The 13,217-nt window shown below is 47.1% G+C and overlaps 1 long non-coding RNA gene and 1 pseudogene across 2 annotated transcripts in view; one reads left to right on the forward strand and one right to left on the reverse strand.

Moving 5' to 3' along the window:
* Positions 1-3,087: 3,087 nt before the first annotated feature.
* Positions 3,088-4,616, forward strand: LOC138683388 (uncharacterized; annotated as a pseudogene).
* Positions 4,617-5,799: 1,183 nt separating this feature from the next.
* LOC138683444 (uncharacterized) overlaps positions 5,800-13,217 on the reverse strand; it is a 423,605-nt gene continuing 416,187 nt past the window's right edge. The window contains exons 2-4 of one of the 2 annotated variants that reach the window (XR_011322971.1): positions 7,765-8,773; positions 6,558-7,225; positions 5,800-6,375 (exon numbers count right to left, since the gene is read on the reverse strand). This is a non-coding gene — a long non-coding RNA (uncharacterized lncRNA). Of the gene's footprint in view, positions 6,376-6,557; positions 7,226-7,764; positions 8,899-13,217 lie in introns of those variants that run through there. The other variant, XR_011322970.1, reaches the window with a different exon arrangement.

The raw sequence follows: 13,217 nt of genomic DNA on the forward strand, positions 1-13,217 counted from the left end.
GGACGGGGCTGCTGGGGATGCAAAGGCATTGCAATTTGTAGAAACCATCACTGCTGTGCCCCGAAGCCTTTTATATTTTGGTAGTTACAGTCCAGTTGTAATCAAAAAGTGATTTATGGGGAGGAGGTTAAAAACATCTACCTGGGTGCAGGACGGCAGAGTGGAGGGGCTGTGGGGCACCTGGCCGTTGCTCCCGACCTGGAAGCATCAAAGGGAAACTGAGGTCTGTTGGGATGCCCTGTAGGGATGTGCCTTGATGCCATTTCACTTCTGCAGGGGAGCTGTTGGAGATTGTCCTGAGAAAAGTGTCCTTGGGATGGGGTCACCCTTGTCCTGAGCCCCTGTCCCTCAGCATCAGGGCAAATACATCCTCCACAATCCCCATGCTGAGCTGTTCCGGGAGGGCGAGTGGAGCAGGTGATGGGGGGAGTGAGGGGAGCTGAGCTGAAGCTCAAGCATGGAGTTATGCATTAAAAATGCATCAAGGTCCCACGGAGGCATGTACTCCCTCTGTGGTGCATTTATAGAGTCATGAGGGATTAGGAAAGGGCTGTGGTGCTTCTGCAATGGGTTGGCACATCCTGTGCTCTGCAAGGAGCAAGGGATTAGCCCAGTGGGGTATGTGGAGATGTAGAGACACTCAAGGGGGGATGGCCAGGAATGTAGTCTCATTTCCATCCTGTTTTCTGATGCTGCTGAAACAAATGGGTCAGGCTACCAAGGGACATGGTTTCCCCAGAGCTGCTGGGACTTTGGCTTGACCAAGACAAACCAATGTGCTCGCCCAGGCTGTAGCAGTGCCTGTCTCCATTGTTGCCCATCCTGCATGTTTGGGACACCCAGAGCATTGTCCAGGATGTAAGTCCTGAGATCCTGCCCCGGTGCATGGAGACCCTTTGGCACTAGCACTCAATGATGGAGGGTAACTGCTGGAGGCACATTCGTCACCTTTGATTATGTGTCCATGGCCTAAGCAGCTGCCAAAGGCTGCAGAGCTGCAAACCTGATGCAGATCCTGAGTCCCAAATCCTGCCCACCCCTCTTCCTCTCCTCCCTGCCTTCCAGCGCGGGTAAGACAATAAATATTGAGCAAAGGAAGTTAATCTGTGACCAAAGTGTTTTAATCAGAAAAAAAGGTATTAGTGTGGGCCTGCTGGCTCCTGCCAAACTGCAGTTTTATTGTCCCTCCTGGTACTGGGTTTATGGCTGTCATTTCATTCCAGTTTTACTGTTGGTTTTGCCCTTATTGTTGAGGTTCTCCTTGCCTGCTGCTGCCTGTGACTGAATGGGGCTTTTAGGGATGTAATAAGGAAGAAATTATTAAAGTTTTAGGGAGGAAAAAGGGGAGGAAGGGAGGGAGGGAGAGAGAGAGGGAGGAAGGAAGGATGGATGAAAAGAAGGAAGAAAGGGAGGGAGGAGGGAAGGAGGGGAGGGAAGGCCAAATCCCTTCCGTTTCTATCTAAAATACACCATCAGGTGCTTAACACAAAAACAATTAAAATTTTAAGCAGATGCTAAATACCCTCATGCCCTGCAGCAGGCAGCTCCATGCTGCGGGGAGATCTGCTATGCCAGGAGAATGAAAAACAAAATCCAAACCTCTTCTATATCTTGGCTTGGACGGACACACAGGAGCATGTGAGCAACCTCTGGGGCAGCAAAAGCACTCAGCTTGTTCTGGGCCACCTGGAGCATCGCCCTCGGGCTTGGAAGCTGCCTTGGCAGGGACTTTCCAATGGGCTGAGACCAGTGGGGAGCAATTTCCGAGGTGACTTGCCCATGCCTCAGCCAGCTGGTGTTTTTTCCTCTGCTGATGGTCACCGAGACCTCCCTGTAAGGGATTTTCAGAGCCCTCAAGGATCATGTGTCGTGGGAGGGCTTCTAGTTCCAGGTGGACACAACAGGGTGTCTGGATGCTGCCCACCAGCAGCAGAGAGCCACGGGCTCTGTATGGGCTCTAGGAGGCAACCCCAGGGCTGGAATTTAAATTGTTAATAATCTGAGACATGCAGGTAATTAAATACCATCACACTGCAGCATCCATGTGGTCACTAAGCAGTGGATTCCCCCATCTCCCCCCAAATTTTCTGTACACCCAGAGTTGGGGAGGCACCTTGGCTCTCAACTCTCAGCAATGGAGACCTGCCATTGCATGTGATTTTTGAGCCTCTCTCCCGTCCTGGGACCCCATCCTGGGGTCAGGGGCCTCTATTTAGAACAAGGGGACCCCCAGCAGGGTCCAGATTCCCCCTGGATTCACTCCAAACACAACTAGCTGGGGAGGGGAATGTAAGAGACTGAATTCTTATCCTGAACCATTTGCCTCAAAGATTGTCAGGTGTGGGGGACTGGACCATCATCTCAAGGAACTGTGAACTGCTTATCTTGAGCCCTTTGTCTCTAAGATGGCCTGTTTAAGCAGGACACTCCTGCCGATAAGGACGATTACCAGGCCATTGAGGCATCCAGAGGAGGAAACGGGGCTGGAGCTGATAAGATACTGGTTTCGGGTGTTGATCACGCGAAGGTCGTGTGATGGACAAAACCTGCAGCGCATGACATCATTGAAATATGCCCTATAAAAAACTCATAGAGACAAGCTGTGGCAGGGGCCTTCTTCACCACCAAAGAATTGAAGACTGAGGACCAACGGGACGCCGCTGGATCCGTGGTGGTGACTATCCTGGCAATCCTATCCCGACTGCTTGCTTAATTTCTGCCTTTTCTTCCATTCTATCCTATCGCTACCATTTTCCACTTTTAATAATAAAACCTATTTCGACTATACGGCATTTGACCTCGTTTGTGTCTTAATCTCGCTCTTGGGATCGTATCGAAACCTTCCCCGACATCGGATCGGGACATTTAAATTGGCGTCACGGACAGGATCCCTTGAGACGAGAGTGCTGTACTGTTTCCCTGCTTTAATATGTGAGACCTCTCAGGAACGTAAGGGGGGCGGGCTTGTGGTGTTTGAAACTTTACGTGCTACCTTCCTGAGACGACTGCTTCCCCGCTTTTTATAAGGTGTTTGAAACTTTGTACGTGCTGCCTTCCTGAGACGACTGCTTCCCCACTTTGTATAAGATGAGTGATAACAAAGTTGCCTGCTTGAAAGAAGCTTTGTTTGATTTTTTGGGAAAACATAAAGCGCGACCCTCTGTGCTTGGGATAGACTGGGCTTAGGGAAATTGGTATAATCTGCAGAGCGTTATTGATCGAATGGTCGCTTTACAGAAAGATGCTAGAGTGCGGTCAGGGAAAGGAAAAGCAATTGTCTGTGCCGTTCTCGGTGCCAGTCTGGCCGCAGCAGTGGAGGATAGGGATTGCCACCTCACTGCAGAATCTCAAATTATTGAATCCCTCCAAAATCTTGTTCAGTCCCTTATGGGACAAGTGGCGGGATTAAAAGCACAACTTGAAACAGAAAAAAACCAAGTGAAACATTTGCAAATTGCTCTTAAGGAGCAGCTCCTTGCGAGTACTGTCCGTGAGGAAATTCCTCCAAGATCAGAAATTGGCTACCCCTTTAAGGACCTGCAGGCAGCAAAAGAGAGAGTGGAGAAGTTAGAGCTGCCTTCATTGCGACCTTTAGTCAAAACTGAATATACTTATGATGATGAGCAGGACCAGTTCCCCCAAGCTACAACTAAAGAGGTCCCCTATACTGCCACTGAGTTGGCAAAACTAAAAAAGGAATTTGGCCGAACCCCTAAGGAGTCAGAAACGGAGTATGTGTGGAGAGTATCGTTGTCGGGGACACACACACACACACACACACCAGATTCTGTTAAGTGAAAAGGAGGCAGAAGGGTATTGGGGACCGGGAGTGTTTTTAACTACTGGGAATCACCGTGCCCCCTGGTCTTTAACCCAATGGGCAGCCTATTGGGCGGGAGGTTCGAACCCCTTGGAGAGGGGGGAGCCCCTCGCGATTACGGGGACTGTTGATCAATTAGTGGAGAGTGTGCAAAAGGCAGCTTGTCTGCAGATGATGTATGATCGAAAATTGGAGCCTACACAGGAGTCCCCGATGATGATGTCGGTGGATCCTGAGCGAATGACTCCCCTTATACGGGGACTCCCTGATTCTCTGAAACCGATTGGTATACAATTACAAGAAAAAATACAGGCGATGCCCCAGGGCGAGAGTGTTGCGGCTGCTTCAGGAGGATTCACGCCTGACCAGCACCGCCGCCCCCCCAGATAAGAAAATGTGGACCTGGGGAGAAGTGGCCCAGGAATTAATTAATTACGGGCGCAAGTATGGTCCTGTTAACCCTCCAGCCACCAAAACAGACTCCAGGGGCTTGAGGCGGGCTGAAATAAAAATAGTTCCGTGCCCCGGGAGTGATAAGAGAACACCCCTTGCTAAACCGCCGGGGGGGAGAGGTATCCCGAACAAACGTAATATACTGTGGGCGCGGGGATACCAGAAGGGGATCCCGCGTGACTTAATGAACGGGATGCCAACAGACAAATTGGAAAAATTGGTAACAGAGTGGCCTGATAAATCAGCAAATAGAAAAGTGGATTTTGAGAATACTACTCTTAGCGCACCCTCCCTGATTGATGTATCAGAAACAAACGCCACCCAAGAGCCGGCGGGAAACTAGATCCTTCGCCTTTCGGTGGTGAGCGGGGGGGGGGGGGGGGGGGGGGGGCGCGAAGGTTGGATGTATATTAGACAGCTCACTGAAAACGGCCGGGGTGATTTACTAATTACAGGTATTGTGGGACCAAGACAAGTCCCGGTCACCTTTTTGGTAGATACCGGAGCTCAGATTCCAGCTATTAAAACCAAAGACGCTGCTAATTGCGGAATTACACCCTCCAAACAGCAGCTTTTTGTGGCAGATGCATTTGGCATTGTTCAGCCACAGGCATTAGCAATGGTCAGCCTGCGTTTGCCAGGAGAAGATAATGCCACTACAGTGACAATGGTTGTGGGGGAGTTTCCACTTAACCTTTTAGGACTCGATGTTTTAAAAGGAAAGACCTGGATTGATAACAAAAGGAGACACGCTACCATTTTCCACTTTTAATAATAAAACCTATTTCGACTATACGGCATTTGACCTCGTTTGTGTCTTAATCTTGCTCTTGGGATCATATCGAAACCTTCCCCGACATCGGATCGGGACAGGGAACAGGCGTGGATAAGAGGCCAGAGGGCTGATCTGAGCTGGGGGCAGCCAACACGCTTGACTACAAAAGGGGGTTATCCACTGGCAGAGGAGATGCTGGGAGAAGGCAGGAGCCCTTGCAGTGGTGTGAAATCCAGCTGACTCCTGGCATGGCTGAGATTGGATACCCCAGCTGTGCCTGGCACACCCTGCTGCTGGAGCCAGCTGTGAGAGCTCACAAACATCTGTGCCTGCCTGGTGGCCACCAGGATGGAGGGATCCCCTTTTGTCCTGATGTTCCAGAGAAGGAAGCCATAAATTATTGCTAATTACATTCAGCAATGCTGAGGAGTCAGTAAGGGGGCCCTGGGAGCAGGGAGACATCACCTGGCCATAAGCCAGGCAAAACCGAAACTGAATTGGTCAAGCATTTCGCAAAGATTCATAAATCTGGATGGCATTTGCAATTGTATAACACCATCTACCAATTGAATAATAGATGGAGCGGAGATGGCTACCCCAAAACGAAAGCCTTTTGTGTATCTGCTAATACAACTGCCTGAAAGTTCATACCAAGCCAGGAGAATATCCTATGGGATTTTACACCAGACAACCTGTACTAGTGAAAATGCCTCAGATTGGAACAGTACCAATTGTCCTAACTACACCCAAAAATCCCTACGCATGGGAAGCCAGAGATTGCTCAGGAAAGGTACACCGGATTAGCACCTGGTGGATCTCACCTTCCTTTTAACCCTGCCGGTTGAATACAACCAAGCATATTTTCTTCCCTTTTTTGTGTTCACAGGAATCCTGAATGAACTGCATGTGGATGTGGAAACCCAGGTTTTAGGCCATACCAGGGGAGAAAATACAAATTGGCTGCCAGATAAATAACGGAACCAAATTTAGATTGCTGGCATAATTTCACCTTCACCAAACCTATAATTGCATATTGTATTTGGGGTTATAGAGACACTGAATTGCTATCTGAATTTATAATTAATACACAAAATATATGGAACACGTGTACAATGAAGTGGCCATGGATCCATGCCTACACTGATTATAATGGATCCACACCAAGTTTGTCTGTAGTGGCGTTACAAGACAATTTTACCTTTTCCAAGCAAAAATGGCTCATAAAAGATGAAGACAGAGATTAACAAATTCTGTCACTGATGGAGAAAGGTGGAGACACCATCTCAGTAGGATGCCAAATTGAAAACAGCACTGAATGTGCAACAGCCTCATGAATTACTATAGAATATGCTGGAAATAAGCTCAAACACAACTTTGATCACATACATGCCTGTCCCTATGGATGCGAATGTTGGTATACTTTTACCCTATTTCGCTCAGCACTCAACATGTTTCTGGGCCAATTTCGAGATCAATTCCAGCATGACATTCCAATTTGAAATGAACAGCCTTGCACCAACTTGGCCTCCTATTGAGCCAACTCCTCACATCTTCAGCACGGGCCCTTACGTAATTAGAAACATGGGTCAACAAGCTCTCTTCAACCCTAGTTGGTCTCTAAAAAGGGTAGAGCTAGCGCTACACATTGGTAGCTCAGAAATTAAACCAAACTGTTCCACCTTTTTGGAAACTGCTCACACTGGCTGGTTGGCATGGTTACATGGATAATCTCTGAAACAATCTCGACACATACCATGAGATGCCACTGGGTTATTGAGAACAGGATTAGGAATAGTAAATAGCATAGATGCAGAGATCCTAATGAACAAAATAACTGCTTCTACAGACAATCTAAGGAAATTGGAATATCCATTAAAATCATCCCTATTGGCCTTAGGAGCAAGTCAATGGCTCCTATCAGACATTTTACCCCATTGGGAATGAATTGAAGAAAATGATCATCAATTAATTATAAAAGCCCTCAGAGCAACCCAAGGTGATACTTCCCTTGCCTTGAGCTGCATCCAAGCACAGTTATGGATACAGTCTATAGGAGCAGCTATCATTAGAGAAGGAGAGGGAGGAATCTTACCCACTGAAATTTGAAAATTGATTTGGGACAATGCCTCAGAATTTGAAAAAGAGTTTCAATCATGGTGGCAATTAGTCAACTTTACCTACTGTCCTGGTTTCAGCTGGGATGTAGTTAACTGTCTTCCTAGTAGCTGGTACAGTGCTATGTTTTGAGTTCAGTATGTGAAGAATGTTGATAACACTGATGTTTTCAGTTGTTGCTCAGTAGTGTTTAGACTATAGTCAAGGATTTTTCAGCTTCTCATGCCCAGCCAGGGCACCTGACCCAAACTGGCCAACAGTGTATTCCATACCATGTGACGTCCCATCTAGTTTAGGAACTGGGAAGTGGGGGGGCAGGGATTCGCCGCTCGGGGACTGGCTGGGTGTCGGTCGGCGGGTGGTGAGCAATTGCCCTGCGCATCATTTGTACATTTCAATCCTTTTATTACTACTGTTGTCATTTTATTAGTGTTATCATTATCATTATTAGTCTCTTCTTTTCTGTTCTATTAAACCGTTCTTATCTCAACCCAGGAGTTTTACTTCTTTTCCTGATTTTCTCCCCCATCCCACTGGATGGGGGGGAGTGAGTGAGCGGCTGCGTGGTGCTTAGTTGCTGGCTGGGGTTAAACCACGACACCTACCATGCAGAAAGTGATAAAATTATTGCCTTTATCCTCACAATACACAATGCTTTGGTATATACCGTATACCCAATCATTGCGCTGGGATTAAACCATGATGGAACTATACTCTATCCATTGGAACATAGAGTATGGGCCCAACAAAATGGAAACAAATAGCAAACTATTGATGTTGATGCATGCATTGTACAAGAACAAAAGGAATTCATTTGTGAAAGTAATACCATCAAGGCCCAAGACATTTGTCTTGACACTGAACAGAATGTCTGCCATTTTGAAATACATCCTAATGGAACCCCTGAAACTGTATTTATATATACTGGAAAAGGATGTGTTTGTATGAGAACACTTTGTGATTTTATATTCATAGATAACATTACTGTAGATACAAGTAATCACTCAAATATTTACATTTGTAACCTTACTAAAATGATGGGATGTGACTTTGATTATTCAGCTCCTGTTACCTCTTATCAATTGCTACAATAAGACTACACACTAATTCTTGATCTGCTGCCTCAGAATGAACCTCACCTTGGTGAAAAAACTCCTACGACATGAAGACCGGAAGCGACTGTTGAAGCAAGTTCAAGAAAATGGACAAAAAAACTCTGATTACCATCCATCACGATGTGGAGAGGATACATCAGGTGTTGGAAAGAGTAAAGAAAGATGGAGAACAGAAATGGTGGGACTCTCTTTTTGGATGGTTGCCAACTGCCACAGGAATCTTCAACAAGATGCTTCATCCTGTCATTATCTTATTAATATTCACTGTATTGTGTTTTGTTTTGATAATCACCCTATATGTTAAGCTCTGGATTATGGAAAAATGCTTAAATCCTCTGTTACCCCCACGAGATATATATATAATCAACATACCCAATTCCTTTTAAATATTGTGAAGCTTGAGTGACTATAGTCACAGGGTGGATTATGTGGAATGATTGCTGGAAGTGACTTATTGATATGTGTCATCGTCCCCCCCCTTAAGGGAAGGTGAAGCTCCAGGGTGGAATGCAGTGGATATACAAGAAATCTGTTCCATAATAATTCCCTAAGCAACATAACCTGCAACCTTAGATATTAGCAACACCAGGGGAGTTTGGTATGCTGACTCTAAGAGAAACAACACGGAGGGTGGAGCAGAATGGAAACACCGCAGCCAGGCTCTGTGATATCACTGCAGGGACAGGGAACTGGAACTACTGGAACAAGAATGGAAGGCCCCTGCATTGAATCCACTGAAGCAAGGAGGTGAAATAATGGGGGTTCTGTCAACGCTATGGTCTTCTGATTTATATCCTAAGTGCCCAGTTCTGGAGTAGTGACATGCTAAATCATGTCCTCTGGGTGAACTTTGCTCATTATAATCTCATTATAATACTAAAACACACCTCCATCCCCAAAACTACCCGCCTTCAAGGTGCCGCCACCCCTCACTGAGCATGCGCTCTGAATTTTCTCTAGCATATACTTTTAAAAGTAAAGTGAGGAGATTTTACACCAATCATAATAAAGGTATGTATGACTAGAGTCACTCAAGCTCCACCTAAAAATAAGAAAACCATATAAAAGGGCTTAAGAGAGGAGGAATGCTAGGGAAGACACCATCATAGACAAGTCAGGAGGACATCGCTGACTTCTGGGATCAGTCAATGGGCTGAACCTCTCTTCCCCCACATAGGGACGCCTATTGGGTAAGATTTGAACCCTTGGCCATACCGAGTGCTTCCCCGGGAAACTTAGAAATCTCTCTAGAGTCTTTCCATAATTTAGTGTGCTTGTAGTCGACTGCATTATTATTTGCACATGCTTTGCAGACAGTGTATTTATCACCAGCAGTCCAAAAGAACCTGTACTCCTGTTGCTTTAATAAACTGCGCTGCTCATTAATCTAGTCGTGATAGATCGTTAACGCAACCGAACTCCCTAAGTCTGGTAATTCTTGTGTGTTGAATGCGGCTAAGCCGAGAGTGCAGTGTGCTATTAAGTGCATCTGTCATCGTGATAGTTAAGCATATTGAATGTGACCAGACTTATAGCGCTGAATTGGACATCACTCAGAAATTAAACATAACTGCCCCCAGCCCCTCTGACATCTGAGGATAAGCTGGAACGCAAGGGGGTTTATTTTCTGCCAAATTTCTTTACTCCTTAACGCAACAAGCCAGAGCGGAAAGTCACCCCCTGGGGTTCGCTTAGGCACAAGGTTACTCCCGGCAGAAGCAGAGCTCTTGAGAGGGGAGGAGGTGGTCAGATGCTAATTAGATACTCCAAGCCAAACCACCTGCTTCAGTGCACCCGGAGTGGTTTAAGCCCTGCAGGGTATGGCCAGAGCTGGGACAAGCCAGCCACTGATCCCCACGCACGCCGCCACGCTTGCTTGCAATAAAATGTCCTCATAAATAACCCCTGCGAAACAAAACTTGACAAATAAAAGCCAAAAGTGCATTTGCAGCCTGTTTGCTTTTGGCATTTGATCCCTTGCTTATTTTGCTTGCAATCATCTATAACTCATGGCAGCTCGTCTGCTCCCTCCCAATTATGTGCTTGGGCAGGGAGGCAGGACTCCTGGGCTGCTTGCGTTGTCCCTGTGGGCAAGTTGCTGCCCTTCCTTGTGCCTCAGTTTCCCCATGGCTCAAATAGGATCAATACCACAGAAGCCAGATCCCATCCACCTTGGCTGACCAGGCAGTGGGAGCCCCCATGTGCCAGTCCTGCAGATGCTCCTGGGCTGCATGAGGACTGGTGTGACACTTCTGCGGTGCCTCCAGCTTGGACCTGGCTCCATCCCACCCTGTACAAGTCTTGTGGATGCAAGGAAAACCTTTTCCAGCCCTGGGGCTGACTCCTGCCCTGAAACAGTGCTGCCTAGCAAACTGCTGGGTTTGTGCACCCAAACTGCCGGTGCAATATTTAATTCACACAATAAAAAAAATTAAATTAAATTAATTTTTAAAAATTAAGAAAATAAGTCTAACATGGGTGAGAAACAGGGTGAGAGCAAAGCCAGGATGGGTGCACAGGTTGCTAACTTGCTTTTTAACCCTTTCCACCCAGTTTTCAAATCCCCCTGGGGATCAGAGAGGCTTGAAAAGCAACTGGCCAATTCCAGCTGCTTCTGCCATGTTTTGGTAACAGCAGGACCCTGCTCCATCACAGCACAGCAGAACCCCTCAGGAGTAGCCAATACATTGGCACAGGAGAAAAGAAATGACCCCCAGTCTCTGCCAGGGTCTAAAGGACTAGCCAACGCATCAGGGACTTGGAATGATTATGATAAAACCTTCAGGACACCAAGGGCATCACTATGATTTGTGCTGTCTAAATGTTAATCAGAATAATAATGCCTATTGAGACAGCTGTTTTAAAAGGCTGTGATGTCGGAATAAAACTTCCAATAAAACTCTATTAGCCCTTCCTCATTACACTAATGGTGCCTGCTGCTAAAAGCCCCCCTGCCATAGACACCCATATTAATGAGCTTATCACAGTAAATAAAATCTGAGGCTGAACATTACAGTGAAGCCTGATTAATTCAGTGTTTTGGGTTTGTGTGGCAGGATTTTGGTGGGGGGGGAGGGGGGCTACAGGGGTGGCTCCTGTGAGAAGCTGCTAGAAGCTTCCCTGGCTCCAAGTCAGATCTGCCTCTGGCCCAGGCTGACCCAATCAGTGATGGTGGTGGCACCTCTGAGAGAACAGATTTAAGAAGGGAAACATGCAACAGGGGAAGAGAATGGAATGTGAGAGAAACACCTATGCAGACACCAAGATCAGTGAAGAAGGAGGGGAAGGAGGTGCACTGGAGGAGGTGATGCCCCTGCAGCCCATGGTGAGATGGCAGGCTGTCCCCCTGCAGCCCATGGAGGTGAGCGGGGGAGCAGATGCCCACCTACAGCCTGGGGAGGAGCCCACGCTGGAGCAGGTGGATGCCCTTGAAGATGGCCATGACTCCATGGGAAAGCCCACGCTGGAGCAGCCTGTGCCTGAAGGACTGTAGTCCATGGAAAGGACCCACACTGGAGCAGTTCGTGAAGGACTGTCTCCCATGGGAGGGACCCTACGCTGGAGCAGGGGCCGAGTGAGGAGTCCTCCCCCTGAGGAGGAAGGAGCAGCAGAGACAATGTGTGGCGAGCTGACCCCAACCCCCATTCCCCCTCCCCCTGCGCCGCTGGGGGGAGGAGGTAGAGGAAACCGGGAGTAGAGTTGAGCCTGGAATGGAGGGAGGGGTGGGGGAAAGGTGTTTTAAGATTTGGTTTTACTTCTCATTATCCTTGTTTAGATTTGATTGGTAGTAAATTAAATTGATTTTGTTTTTCCCCAAGTTGAGTCTGTCTTTTGCCCATGACCATATCTGGTGAGTGATCCTTCCCTGTCCTTGTGTTGACCCACGAGCTTTTCTTTATATTTTCTCCTCTTCTACACACGGGGTGAGGGAGAAGCAAGCAAGCGGCCTTGTGGTGCTTTGTTGCCAGCTGGGCTTAAACCACGACATTCAGCAAGGTAATCTTCCCCCCAGCTTTTCTCCCCTCCCCTTTATTTAATGAATGTGCTTCTTGAAGTGCCAACTTTTGATCTTTGCTTAGAGTTTGGTGATGATTGTAAACTTATTTTGTTCACAAAGAGATGAATCTTTGCACCAGCTCCCAGTGCAAATGGGGGGAAAGGCTTCTCAGATGCCTCCATCAAACCTGGGAAGAGAGGAAGAGTGGCCAGGCCAGGAGCAAAGATGCGGTGGTGCTGGGGATGGGGACAACAGATATCCCAGGAGTGGTCCTGACTCAGTGGCTCTTGGGCTGGGCCATGTAATGAACGGGTTAACTTTGTTCATGAAATCGAGAAGGGTGAAGAGACATATTGAGAGTTAACATATGCCTTGTGTAAATAACAAAAACTTGCTTAAGTGATGCGTGAAGGTCACGGGTCACAGGAGGAAAGCAATGGCTATAACTTACTAGATAAGGGGGGAGGAAAGCAATGGCTATAACTTACTAGATAAGGGGAAGGAAAGCAATGGCTATAACTTACTAGATAAGGAGAGGAAGGACAACAGCTGCAATTAACAAAGACTGTATTTCTCCACATCAAAAGACATTCTAAATCAAAGGATACTCATCCTTGAGAAAATTTACCGAATCTACATAGTAACAGACCTGCACAAATGAGGAAAGAAGAAGCAGGACAAGGCGGAGACTTACAAGAAAGGGGGTACATGAAATGTATATAAGGAATGTAACGGTAACATAAAGTTGCGGGCCTGTGGCGGAGCATTGCCTGCCCGGCCGCCCAGCGCTGTTTTGCTCTCTTATCGCTTGCTAATAAATTCGATTTTTTTATTCAATACAAATTGGCTCCTCCAATTTGTCACGAGCGTTTATAACAGGCCAGCCCTTTGCTTGTCCCTACTCAGGTGCATGGTGACATTGGCCAAGGTGAAGCTGCTGGG

This window comes from Haliaeetus albicilla, chromosome W (assembly GCF_947461875.1).
Source record: "Haliaeetus albicilla chromosome W, bHalAlb1.1, whole genome shotgun sequence".
NCBI classification, from domain to species: domain Eukaryota; kingdom Metazoa; phylum Chordata; class Aves; order Accipitriformes; family Accipitridae; genus Haliaeetus; species Haliaeetus albicilla.